This window comes from Lissotriton vulgaris, chromosome 10 (genome assembly GCF_964263255.1).
Source record: "Lissotriton vulgaris chromosome 10, aLisVul1.2, whole genome shotgun sequence".
Lineage (NCBI taxonomy): Eukaryota > Metazoa > Chordata > Amphibia > Caudata > Salamandridae > Lissotriton > Lissotriton vulgaris.
The window spans coordinates 192771445-192784724 of NC_141698.1; the positions used below are offsets into that span (position 1 = coordinate 192771445).

General features: G+C 46.2%; 1 protein-coding gene across 1 annotated transcript in view; it reads left to right on the top strand.

The window, feature by feature from the left end:
- SYT17 (synaptotagmin 17) overlaps window positions 1–13280 on the top strand; it is a 616952-nt gene that overhangs the window by 495801 nt on the left and 107871 nt on the right. The gene's annotated exons all lie outside the window — the stretch shown is intronic.

Here is a 13280-nt window from a genome sequence, read left to right on the forward strand (position 1 = left end):
ACCTTTGATAGATTGAGACCTGGTTAAGTAGGGATACCATCTAGAGCAGGGTAGGGAAAGCCTAACCTGTATTTTCCTTCCGCCTGTAAATGAGTGATAGATTTCAATATGTGTCTATGCTAACGGCACTATTGTTTTTAGAACTGGTATTGATAGTTTCCGTTGTTCGTCTGAGGGCTTTCAGAGAACACGTGTACGTAGTTGGGCCCGTGTATTTGGTGAATCTCATCTTGAGATGCTTGTACCTGCAACTTATAATAAATCTTTGAAAGCTAGAAGTTGTTTGTGATCCTTTGAAGCAGAGTCCTTTACTGGGGGAACTAACTTGGTAAGAGATGCACTTTCTTTCCTCAATGACAGGCAATAAAGATTCAGTCGGCCAGACCGGGGTTTTAGATCGATAGTGATAAGGTATTGATCAAAATCTCAACCCTTCCACACATTACTTCGGTCTTCCCGACATTGCACTGGAGGTAGTTGGCAGCCATCCAGTTGGAGATGGCCCTCATACCTTCCGCAAAGTTTTCCCTAACATTAGGGTCAGGGGCATGGAAAGGGTAGAGGAGTTGAGTGTCGTCGGCGTACGACACTGGAGTGAACCCATACTACTAATACTGCTGCTGCTACTACTATCACTACTACTACTGCTACCTCTGCTACTACTACTGCCTCTGCTGCTGCTGCTACTACTACCAATGCTTCTGCTAGTACTATTGCCACTGCTGCTACTACTACCACTGCCGCTGCTACTATTGCTACTGTTACTACCACTGCTTCCGCTAATAATACTGCCACTGCTGCTAATACTGCCACTAATGCTGCTACTACTACTACTACTGCCTCTTCAGCTACTTCTACTACCACTGCTACTACTAATACTGCTGCTGCTACTACTATCACTACTACTACTGCTACCTCTGCTACTACTACTGCCTCTGCTGCTGCTGCTACTACTACCAATGCTTCTGCTAGTACTATTGCCACTGCTGCTACTACTACCACTGCCACTGCTACTATTGCTACTGTTACTACCACTGCTTCCGCTAATAATACTGCCACTGCTGCTAATACTGCCACTAATGCTGCTACTACTACTACTACTGCCTCTTCAGCTACTTCTACTACCACTGCTACTACTAATACTGCTGCTGCTACTACTATCACTACTACTACTGCTACCTCTGCTACTACTACTGCCTCTGCTGCTGCTGCTACTACTACCACTGCTTCTGCTAGTACTACTGCCACTGCTGCTACTACTACCACTGCTGCTGCTACTATTGCTACTGTTACTACCACTGCTTCCGCTAATAATACTGCCACTGCTGCTAATACTGCCACTAATGCTGCTACTACTACTACTACTGCCTCTTCAGCTACTTCTACTACCACTGATACTACTAATACTGCTGCTGCTACTACTATCACTACTACTACTGCTACCTCTGCTACTACTACTGCCTCTGCTGCTGCTGCTACTACTACCACTGCTTCTGCTAGTACTACTGCCACTGCTGCTACTACTACCACTGCTGCTGCTACTATTGCTACTGTTACTACCACTGCTTCCGCTAATAATACTGCCACTGCTGCTAATACTGCCACTAATGCTGCTACTACTACTACTGCCTCTTCTGCTACTTCTACTACCACTGCTGCTACTAATACTGCTGCTGCTACTACTACTACTGCTACCTCTGCTACTACTACTGCCTCTGCTGCTGCTACTACTACTACTGCCTTTGCTACTGCCACAATCACCACTGCTAGTACTACTGCCTCTACTGCTACTACTACTACTACGACTACTATCACCACCAATGCTACTACTACCACTGCTGCTAACACTGTCGCTGCTGCTGCTACTACCACTACTTCCTCTCCTTCTACTTATACTACTACTACTGCTGCTACTACTACTACCTCTGCTGCTACTACTATCACGGCTGCTACTACTGCCTCTGCTGTTCCTACTACTACTATCACTTGTACCACTGTCACTACTACTGCTGTTTCTACTACTACTGCTACTGCTACTGCCTTTGCTTCTGCTGCTACTACTAATACGAATATGTGACGTTTTTCTGCCAACAATTACCCCGCATACCATAATTTCGCAATTTTAATTCCGCAATGACAAACACCCCGCCAAAAAACACACCGCAAACTTTTACAACAAATATGCCTTCACCACACATGCCATTACAACGCAAAGGCATGCATGTTAAAGGTATACTCATTGTAAACGTTTTAAAGGTAAGTATGAGTGCCCTAACCTACCCTACTCTACCCTACACCCTAATGTAGTACCCCTGCACAACCCACCCTCGACACACAGTCCTTTTCCTACAATTACACTACCCAGCACGACCCCCCCAACACTACCATATACCACTTTTCTTCCCTACACAAACACTACAACACTACCTTAATACACTACCCCTGCACGACCCTACACTACACAAACACCACATCACTATCCTACACTATACAAACACTACCCTAAACCCTAAAACACTACACTACACAAACACTACAACACTACCCTAAAACACTACCCCCAACATGACCCTACACTACACAAACACTAAAACACTACCCTAAACTCTAAAACACTACCCCGTGCATGACCCTACCCAACACAAACACTACAATACTACCCTAAACCCTAAAACGCTACCCCTTGCATGACCCTACACTACACAAACACCACACCACTGCCCTAAACCCTAAAACACTACCCCCAGCATGACCCTACACTACACAAACACTACAACACTACCCTAAACCCTAAAACACTACCCCCAGCATGACACTACACAAACACTACAACACTACCCGAAACCCTAAAACACTATGCCCAGCATGACCCTACACTTCACAAACAATGCAACACTTCCCTAAATCCTAAACCACTACCCCTAGCATGACCCTACACTACACAAACACTAAAACACTGCCCTATACCCTAAAACACCACCCCCTGCATGACCCTACACTACACAAACACTACAACACTGCCCCAACCCCTAAAACACTACCCCAGCTTGACACTACACAAACACTACCCTAAACCCTAAAACACTACCCCCAGCCTTGACCCTACACTACACAAACACAACAACACTTCCCTAAACACTAAAACACTACCCCCAGCATGACCCTACACTGCACAAACACTACAATACTGCCCTAAACCCTAAAACACTACCCCCTGCATGACCCTACACTACACACACACTACAACACTGCCCTAAACCCTAAAACACTACCCCCTGCATGACCCTACACTACACAAACACTACAACACTGCCCTAAACCCTAAAACACTACCCACTGCATGACCCTACACTAGACAAACACTACACCACTACCCTAAACCCTAAAACACTACCCCCAGCATGACCCTACACTACACAAACACTACAACACTGCCCTAAACCCTAAAACACTACCCCCTGCATGACCCTACACTACACAAACACTACAACACTGCCCTAAACCCTAAAACACTAACCCCTGCATGACCCTACGTTACAAAACTACCCTAAACCCTAAAACGCTACCCCCTGCATGACCCTACATCACACAAACACTACACCACTACCCTAATCCCTAAAACACTACCCCCAGCATGACCCTACACTACACAAACACTAAAACACTACCCTAAACCCTACAACACTACCCCTGCATGACCCTACACTACACAAACACTACCCACTACCCTAAACCCTATAACACTACCCCCAGCACGACCCTACACTACACAACCACCACAACACTACACTACACAAACACTACACTACACAATCACTACCCCAGCACGACCCCCCACCCCTAAAAAATTAACCCAAACCCCCTTACCTCTCTCGTCGTCGTGGTTCCACACTCCTCCTGGTTCCATCTTCTTGAAGTCTATTTTTTTTCACAACGCATGTGCATTTACCATACATGCCTTTACAACGTAATTCGTTGTAAAGACATGCGTGATAAATGCACAGGCGTTGTAAAAAAAGCGGAGTCATGGTATGCGAGGTCAAAGACCTCGCGGAGTAATGGTATGCGGACTGAACGTGCCGCACCTACTAATACCACTACCACTGCTACTACTACCACAGCTGCTGCTACTACTGCTACCACTACCACTGCTTCTGCTACTACTACTGCTACTGCTGCTACTTCTGCTAATAATAACAACAACTTGTTTTTTAAATAATGCTTGCATCGATAGTTTCAACCTGGAAAGGACAGAAACCTAGATAGTAACCAGTGTGCAATAGTGCAACTCTGGTGGGTAGTTTTTTTCTATTTATTGAGAGTGGGTGGGAGGGGTGGGTGAATAGGACAAGACAATCCCCATCTGGACTCGGGGCAACCGGAATTATGTGATTATGAAGCCATAGCGTTTCCGCATAATTGGGGTTTGCAGCACTTTTCATCTACTTCGCCATTTACTGAATAATTTGCAGTTTTCAACAAAAAGATAGTTTCTAACTAAAATGGATTAAAAGTTGATAAAAGGCAGCACTCAACACATTGACAGGCGCTATGCAAAAGTTTACCGGTCGGGTTTTGGTTACTGTTTCCAGATGTTGCGCTTCTACTAATGAGGAGAGCGCGTAGCATGGAAGGTAGAAACATACCCCGATGATGGACATTCAGGAATGTGGAGTAGGAAAGACTTTGGGCAAGATGTACGGCCAAGGAATTTGCGACTCGCAAATTGCGTAGCAATAGTGACTCGCAATTTGCGTAGCAATAGCGACTTGCAATTTGCGACTCGCAAATTGGTATGTGCAACAGTGTCTGCAACCCTGATTGCGATTCCCAATTGGGTCACAAATTGCATGCCTCATGCATATTAATGAGGCACTCACAGTTTGCGATCCCATTGGGAATAGCTGGCCCCCCCAGGTATGGTGGCCTGCTGTGCTCAGTGGACCTCCATGTCTGGGACTGCTTTTAAATAAAGCAGTTTCTTTTTAATGCAGCCCGTTTTCCTTAAAGTTCCTGGGGACCCCTTCCCATTTGTGACTGCATTACCATCCTCTTGAAGAGGGTGGTAAATTGCGAGTGTTTTGCTACTGCAATTGTGGTCGCTAAATATTCTTACATAGGGTTGCAAGTTGCAATTAGGAAGGGACGCCCTTGGAACGCCTCTTCCTAATTGGGTGTCGCTGTACCTATTTAGCGAGTCTTAAATAAATTGCGACTCGCTAAATAGGGTTTGTACATGGTCCTAACAGTTTTTGTATGCGCAAACGAGTCGCTAACCCATTTGCGCATGCAAAACTGGGTTGTACATCTGGCCCTTTCTCCTTTAGAAATCTTACATTTAATTCAAACAGTGAGGAAGTTATGAACAATACATCCTCATGAAAATGCTTGTTTCATTTCTGCGCAAATTCTTGTTACACCAGTGACAATGTTAAGGTCTTTTGTCTTAAATCTCACAGTATCTCTTAGTACGGAGGTTACATTACACATATATACTGTACAATATTTCAGGGGAGGTGGACGGAGGTTCATCCAAAGGTTATCCCCAAACTGCACTTTATAGAGAAGAAAACACCAGTCACAGGGTGGTCAATGTTTATCATTAAAAGTAGAATATGGTGTTGGCCCGCCCACCTGCCACCAGGCTGCATACCACTCAAGTCCCCAAACAGTCTCTTTGCCCCCCCCCCCCCCAGGGGGCAAATTTCTGGGGATTTACACCCTCCACAGAAGGGGGGGGGGGCAGAAAGCATGCAGGATACTTGTGATTCAGATTTTTATTTTTATTTTAAATTATATTGAGGGGGAAATCAGCTTGTCCTGTCTGAAGGTCTATGCATGGTATGGGATTGGCTGTCTGTTAGGGGGGTTGGCATTATATATGGTAATAAAATATTACTTTGCATTAATAAGAACCCCAGAAATTCACTGAAAAAACCAAAGGTTAAAGTTACGTTATATTTGGGTATAGCAATAAAACATTACTTTACATTTTTTTTAAACTAGAAAGTCACTGAAAAAAACAAAAGTTAAAGTGACGTTATAGTTGGGTACAGTCATAATATCTTACGCTACATTAAAAACAAACTTAAAAATCCACCCAAAAAAACAAAAGTAAAAGGGACGTTATAGTTAGTAAAAAATGCCAGTTAAAATATACTGGGTCTCATTTCGATGACGGTGGGAGTTGCTGCCGACCTACACCATTTTTGTGTGAAAACCAACCGATCATAGGTCTGCGGTTCCGCACACCTCATTAGGACGCAATTGCACATGGTGTGGTCTCAAACTCCCATTTCTCTGTGGCAGCTTGTGCGGCGGGCGGAAACCTACCACACCACAAGCTCTCATTAAGGCCCCAACCAGGGGCCGCAGAGGCAGTGGGGCCCCAAAGACACTTTCCGACAGCAGTTGCATGTTCGAAAGGCTGACATAGAACTGCTGAAGGAAAGTGCCATCATAATCCAGACTGCGGAAATGTCGTCCGTTGGGGATTATGAGGTCCTTCCAAGTGGCTGACTGGCTCCTTGAGCCCGTCGGAACCGAGTTGGAGTCCCCAGCCAGTTTGGACTCCGACCGCTGTCATTGAAATAAGGCTGTCTGATTTCAAACCTACGATGTCAGTCGGAAAGTCTCCGACCAGCAGTCGAAGGTTTACCGACTAACATCGAAATGAGGCCCACTGTCTTAAACAAACAAAACCACTGAAATTCACCAGTTATAGTTATCTCAGGTAACTATTACATGTGTCCCCCAAAGTAAGTATAATTCACGTCCTCGCCATGTGTAGTACTGAGTTCTAACAAAATATGTACCCGCGGACTGGGGGCAAGCTCACCCCATCACCCCTATACCATCTGCAAGACCATCATCTCTGGCAGCTGGCCCACCTGCACACAACCTATGCTATATAGACCTGGGGCCACAATGGATGGTCACGGCCGGTGGTCACCCAGCCCTTTAAGCAGGGGAGGTCAACAGCAGAGTGAGATGCCCACACATAGCAGTGGCTTAAGGACATACAGTGAGCTTACTCCCTGTGGCTCCGAACGCTTGGATACCCCCTCAATGACTGCACGCACAGCTGATGCTTGGGCCAGACAAAGTGATTACGGGACCCTCTGGTGTACCATGACATTAGCAGTTGTCCTCGGACTGTCAATCTCTATACCTTGAGATCTGTCTCCCTCATCCTCCCACAAGACCCAGGTGCAATGCTTGAATGTTGAGAAGAGAGGTGGCTCCAATAACTGCTCGAGCAGTCACTACGGGACCCTTCTGAGACAGCAGATCACAGCCTCTCGGTTTAGCCAGGTTTTCTAGTCCATACACCCTTGTGCGCCTACCCCGCCGCTATGCTAGGTCCCAAGCGCAGTAAAGAGAGCTCATTGACCTCCCTTTGGAACAAGGCCTCAATGGCAGATGTTGAGGTGAAGTAGAGCCCGCCGTCAGCAGGTGCCTTAGGGTCTCCCCCGTTGACCATTTCGCAGAACTACATGGACCAATTCTTAAAAGAGATCTGTTCTAACGTAGGGTCCCTCAAGGCTCACATCAAGTCCTGCCTTCAGGGCATGCGCCGTAACATGAAATAGGGGGGAGAGTAGATGAATTGGAGTGCACAGTAGACTCCCAGTGGAAGATCAAGAGATTCTATGGAGAAGACTGTCAATGCTTGAAATGCAACAGGTTGAGCTGCAGGCCAAGCAGGAAGTCTTGGAAAATGGAAACCACAGGAATAACATTCACATCCAGGGGGTGTCTAAGGGGGCAGAGGGAGATGACATCATCGCCTTTCCTGCAAAGCTCCTGCACTCTATCCAAGGCGACACAAACACAGCACCTCTGACCCTGAACAGAGAGCACTGAGAGTCGTCAGTACCGGGCAATCTGGCACCGGCCCTGATATCTTGATGAGGGTTCACATCTTAATTGAAAAAGAAACCATTCTGCATGCCTCCAGGGGTTAAGCTGATTTGATCTTCAGGGTCAACACTATCCAACTCTTTCAAGATCTTTCCACGGTCATGCTACATAAGCGCTGTGACTTCAAACAGATTACGGACAAGCTGAGGGAGTTAGACATTCGCTATCAATAGGGCCATCCCTTTGCACTCATTTTTCACTGGAAGGGTAAGCAACGCTTCTTGCACTCCCTTACAGAAGCAAAAAGGCTACTGGACATTCCAGTGGAAGGCCCTGGCCGAGACCTTTCCCCGCCAAGAGATATGGCAAGAGATAAGGATGTGGAAAGACTCTCTACCCAACACGTCAACGACTAGCTAATACTCTCTGTAAATGACTATGAAGCACCTCAGAAAATTGCCATATCCTCAATCTACAGCAAGGCCCTGATGTTGTCCTTCTCTTGAGGGAAGATATCCACCACATTTCCCGACCGAAATATCCTCTTTGTCATTGGGCCTACGCCTCTACTAAAACCCTTGGTAAGGATATTTTATGTCAGGCGGAATTCTGCTCCACCATCTTAAAAGCTGTCAGGGATAGAGAAGGGCACTTTTTGAAAATGAAACTTCTTAAGGCGGACATGTCCTCTCAACCTCCTTAACATATATGCCCCCAACCAAGTCCAGCACCTTTACATTAGGAGCATCCTAGTCCTGGTGGATTTGATGGGTGAAATTATTGTGGGAGGTGACTTTAACTTGGTATGGGATCTAGACCTGGACCGAAGTTTGGCCTCCTACAAGGGACCAAGGGGCAATGTCAGCCCACCTCTAACGTGAAATAGTGGACCTGGGCCTGGTAGATACTTGGAGATATAAAAAAACCAGCATACAAGATTTTCTAGTCTGATCTTATGTCCATGCCTCTTACTTCATCGGTTATATCTTTCTTTCCCATTCCCTACTCCTGGATGTCAATACCATCACCTTCTCAGACATCTTCACTTCAGGACATGCTCATGTGGAGCTGGTGTTTCCCAGTGACTCCGGCTCCCGCACCGCCTTCATGACCTGGTAGATGTAGTCGAGATACAGCAAGGAATTGTACACTACTTTGATCATAACGCACACCCGGACATGTACTCTGAGATGGGTTTAAGGCTGCTGTCACATTGGTGATATCGACTACTGCCATAGCTAAAGCGAGGGAGGTCAGACTGGTAAAGGTAAACCTGGCGGCGTAGATTAAGACCCTAGAAAGATTAGACCAAACAACACCCTCCTGACGCAACAAATGGCAACAGTGGATCCTGCAGGGCAGTCGAGAGCACACAGAACTAACAAAGCTGAACGTTCTCTACTGGTTTTAAAACAGAAGTACTATGAGGGGGATCAAAGTTGGCTAAATCCTAGCCCAGAAATGATGCCATCAACAAGTCAAGACCCATGTTTCTAAAATCCGGGTGGAGGACACTACCTCGGCGACCACTGAACAGGATAAGCAACAGGCATTCCATGACTATAACCAGACCTTTTATACACAGGATGATATCCCTCAGGAACTGCTAGACACCTACCTTCAGCAGTGTGACTAGGAGCCCCTTGACTCTTGCCACACCAAACTGCTTGATGCTCCGATCATACTTGAGGAGCTCCAATAGGTGCTCTGTGAAAACACCGGGCCCAGATGGGCTTCCAGTCACCTTCTATAGAGTATTCCTCTCTATCCTAGAAGATCGGCTATTGACCCTGTTCACCTCTTCCACCCATTACACAGGTCTTTTACCGATTATGGCCGCCGCAGAAATTACCCTAATCCCAGGACCGCACACTGTGCGCCTCTTACCCCCATAGCCCTTCTCAATACCTATGACAAGCTTTTTACAAGTATTTTCTTGCCAAAAGGCTGGAGCAATACCTCACCCAGTCTCATCGATCCTTTTTATATGTAATAGGCAAGAGGCAGATAACATACGCGGGGTTGCACATTTGGTGGAGAAATCCCATTGTCACAACATCCCAGGTTCGCTTGATCAAGAGAAGGCCTTTGAAACAGTGTGCCGGATGTTCCTGAGGGCAGTTCTCCACAAGATTAACTTAGCTCCCACACTGTCCACCAGGATTAAAGCAAACTGGCTGAAGTGTCAGCGGTCAATCCTAAAGGGCCCCATCACCACAAAACCTTTATACATCTCAGGGCTAGGCCTCATCAGTGTTATAAAAATAAATGTCCTGCCCTGGGTACTCTATGATTTCTCAACTCTACTCACGGCCATCCCAGCTGATGACATTGTGTGCCTGCAGCAGGACATATGCTCCTTCATCCGGGGTGGTAAAAGGCACAGGTTTTCAGACTCTTTGCTAATGTTACTCAGAGACAAGAATGGCCTCACTTGCCCTAAACTCCTCGAATACTATTGGGTGGCTCACTAGCTCTATATTTCTGAGTGGGTTAATGTCAACACCCAACTCCTACCTGCAGGAGATATTGATTCCATGGGAGAGAAGAGGGGACTCCAATCTCCCAAAAGACAGCGCCAAACTGAGTGTAAGTACAACCTCAAGAATAGCCAACTTTCACTCAGGAGAGAAGAGACAAGAAAATGGGACCACTCTAGACAGAAGACAGCAGCAATACAGCATGCACATCTACAATTCTTTAGGATCCACAGCCAAAGTCTGCAGTCACAAAAGAAATGAAGAAACAAACATTAATGATGGCTGAATGAAGCATATACTATCAAGTTCAAACTTTTCTGATTCTAAGTGAGCGTTCTTTGTGTAAAATCATATACTCACAACATTTCTGTCTTTTTCAATTCAGAAGTTAAAATCACTGCCAAAAACACGTACAGAGGAAGCTACAAAGTAGCAAAGTAAAATGTATCTGCTTTAATAAACTATAAACACTGTCAAGGTTTCTTCATCAGTGCCCTGACCTATAAATGCAGGTCATGTAGAATCAGTTGTTATGTACACTTTCCTTCGTCCTTCATCCAAACTCTAGGTCAGAAACAGGCTCCTTTCGATGGAGGGAAAAATAAGAGAAAGGATCAATGGAAAAGACTGCTGCAGGACAGGGTCCATCACCAGCAGGAGGGCGCGTGGTTGCAATCAGCGAGAGTGAGTGCCAGCGTGTTGAAAGCCTTTCCTACACACTTAGGAAATGCTGGCAGAATTTCCAAAAAGGTGGTGAGAACAAAGTGGCTTTAACGCTGAGTGAATCTCTCCCACGCGGGAACCAAAAATACTGCGATTGCACCATGAAACGCCGGCAACGGAAACAGATGGTGATGGAGTCCGCCGGTACTGAGGCGCTGTTCCCGACGCATAAGGGGGGACGGGAGGGCCACCTAATTTTTGTCATCTGGGGGTTATATATGCCCCATTGATTACTGAGCTGAACGACTGCTATCACGGTTGTTACGCATCCATCATTTCAACAGTGGGTTATTTATGCCCTTCTTTTTTGCATGAGTAGAACTTTTGACCTACTCTGTTCACTGTTATCAGAAGTGTCCGAGGCTTAAGTAGTAACTACTCAATAGTGCCAAGTGTACATTAAAATGTATAAGTTTATATATTTAGCTTATGCCCTGTTGGAATCCTCTCTGATTTTGGAGAAACAAGGTTTCTGATACACGTTGCTGCATGTACTCAGCATGAATGAAAAATAAAGGTTCTTATACAAGAACGTGATCTAGACACACTCTGACGATTCTAAAATCAATTTTTTGACCGCTGTGTTGGAACCTCAAGAGATTGCTGAGCCCTGATGAAGTTCCCAAAGGAACAAAACCCGTTGACTGAGGCCTTTTAAAGATTGAATAAATAAAGGATTTAACTTTCACGAAATTGAAAATCTCTGGACTCTTATCTTAGGTGCACCATCTTTGTCTTCAAGATGTTGACGGAGTCCAGAGAACGGGGCGTGGTCCAAACCTGAAACAAGGAAGTAAGCCAAGCAACGTCCTGTTCCCAGCGTCTTCTTTTATGTTGATGATTCACCCCAGCTGTGGCAGCGTTGGAATTACGAAATTACACAAAGAAGGCTTCCCTAATTCATACCTTGTTTTTAATCACAGAAGTGCATCTTGGGTATTATAGTGTATACCCAAGTGCACGGGAGGCTCGAGGAGTAACAGTTCTCCCTCCCATGGCCTATTTACAGAACGGGGTTTAGTCGGGTTTAGTGCATGGAATCTACGCACCAGGAGAGGGGCATGAACGTTTTCTGCGGGTTACAATGACCTATAATCAAGAGCATATCCCACCCAATCTACGAGGTCTTGTAGTTTTCCTTGATACCTCCGGTAATCCAGGATACGCCTAACTTCATACTCCAGTTCTGTAGTAGGGGATCTCTGTGTATAGTCATAATCTAGTGAATAGTCCCGCCCATGTGCGTGGACCCCGGAGCAATCAAAAATAATCTCTAAAGTGTCGAAAAAATGCAGAACTGCACAGACACTTAAGAGAGAATTTAAAGACATATAATGCAGCCTAAAAAAAGCTACACTGTCCAGTACTTCAGCTAGAAATTCCACCAAAAATCCACAAAAACAGCAAAGCCTGTCCAGATTTCCATTGTCTTCAGTACAAACCCCTCTGGAAGATAGAGAGGAAGACATGGACAGACAAGCCCCATAGGCTGCCATTATGTGTCTCAGAATAGGGTACTGTGCCTTTAAGAGAACTTTCCAGAACTTCACAGTATCCCAGAATGCCTTGCAGGTCTCTCTTACTTTCAGTTCTTTTTTCCGGCTCCTGCAAGCAGGACCCTGGAGCATTGAGCCCTCCCCTTTCAGGGGTTTTGTTGGTGTTTTTTGGCACTAAATTCGATTTTGTGTACTTTTAAAATACTTTGGAGCTTTCTTCTTGGTTTCTTGCACCCCTTTGTTGTCCATAATGCCTGCCTTATTCAACAAATGCCCGGAGTGCTCCAGGAAGAAGGCCAAGTCAGACCCCCATGAGGTCTGTATCCTCTGCCTTCCCTCTTCCCACATCCCTGAGGAGTGTGAGATCTGCCAAGGCTTCACTGGCAGGACCCTGAAGGACAGACTGAAGATCAGGCTTCAGGGACTAGAAGAAAGAAGACAGAAGGCGCAAGGTGGGTCTGGAGGGGCTTCATCTGCCCATGCTGAGGCCTCTGGGGGGCTCCCCAGGGGCAGGAAGCCCAGCACACGTCCCCATTCTCCGTCGGGGTCGGTGGCACCCACCACGATGTCGAGAGGGAAGTCCAAGGCAAGCTCCCCGTCTCCCCAGGGCTCTGGGTCGAGGAAACGTCGCCCGTCGACGTCGAGGGACTTGCATAGGCCGCCGTCGACCACAGAGACATTGTCATCGTCGCTGTCTTCGGCGTCGACGTCGAGCTTT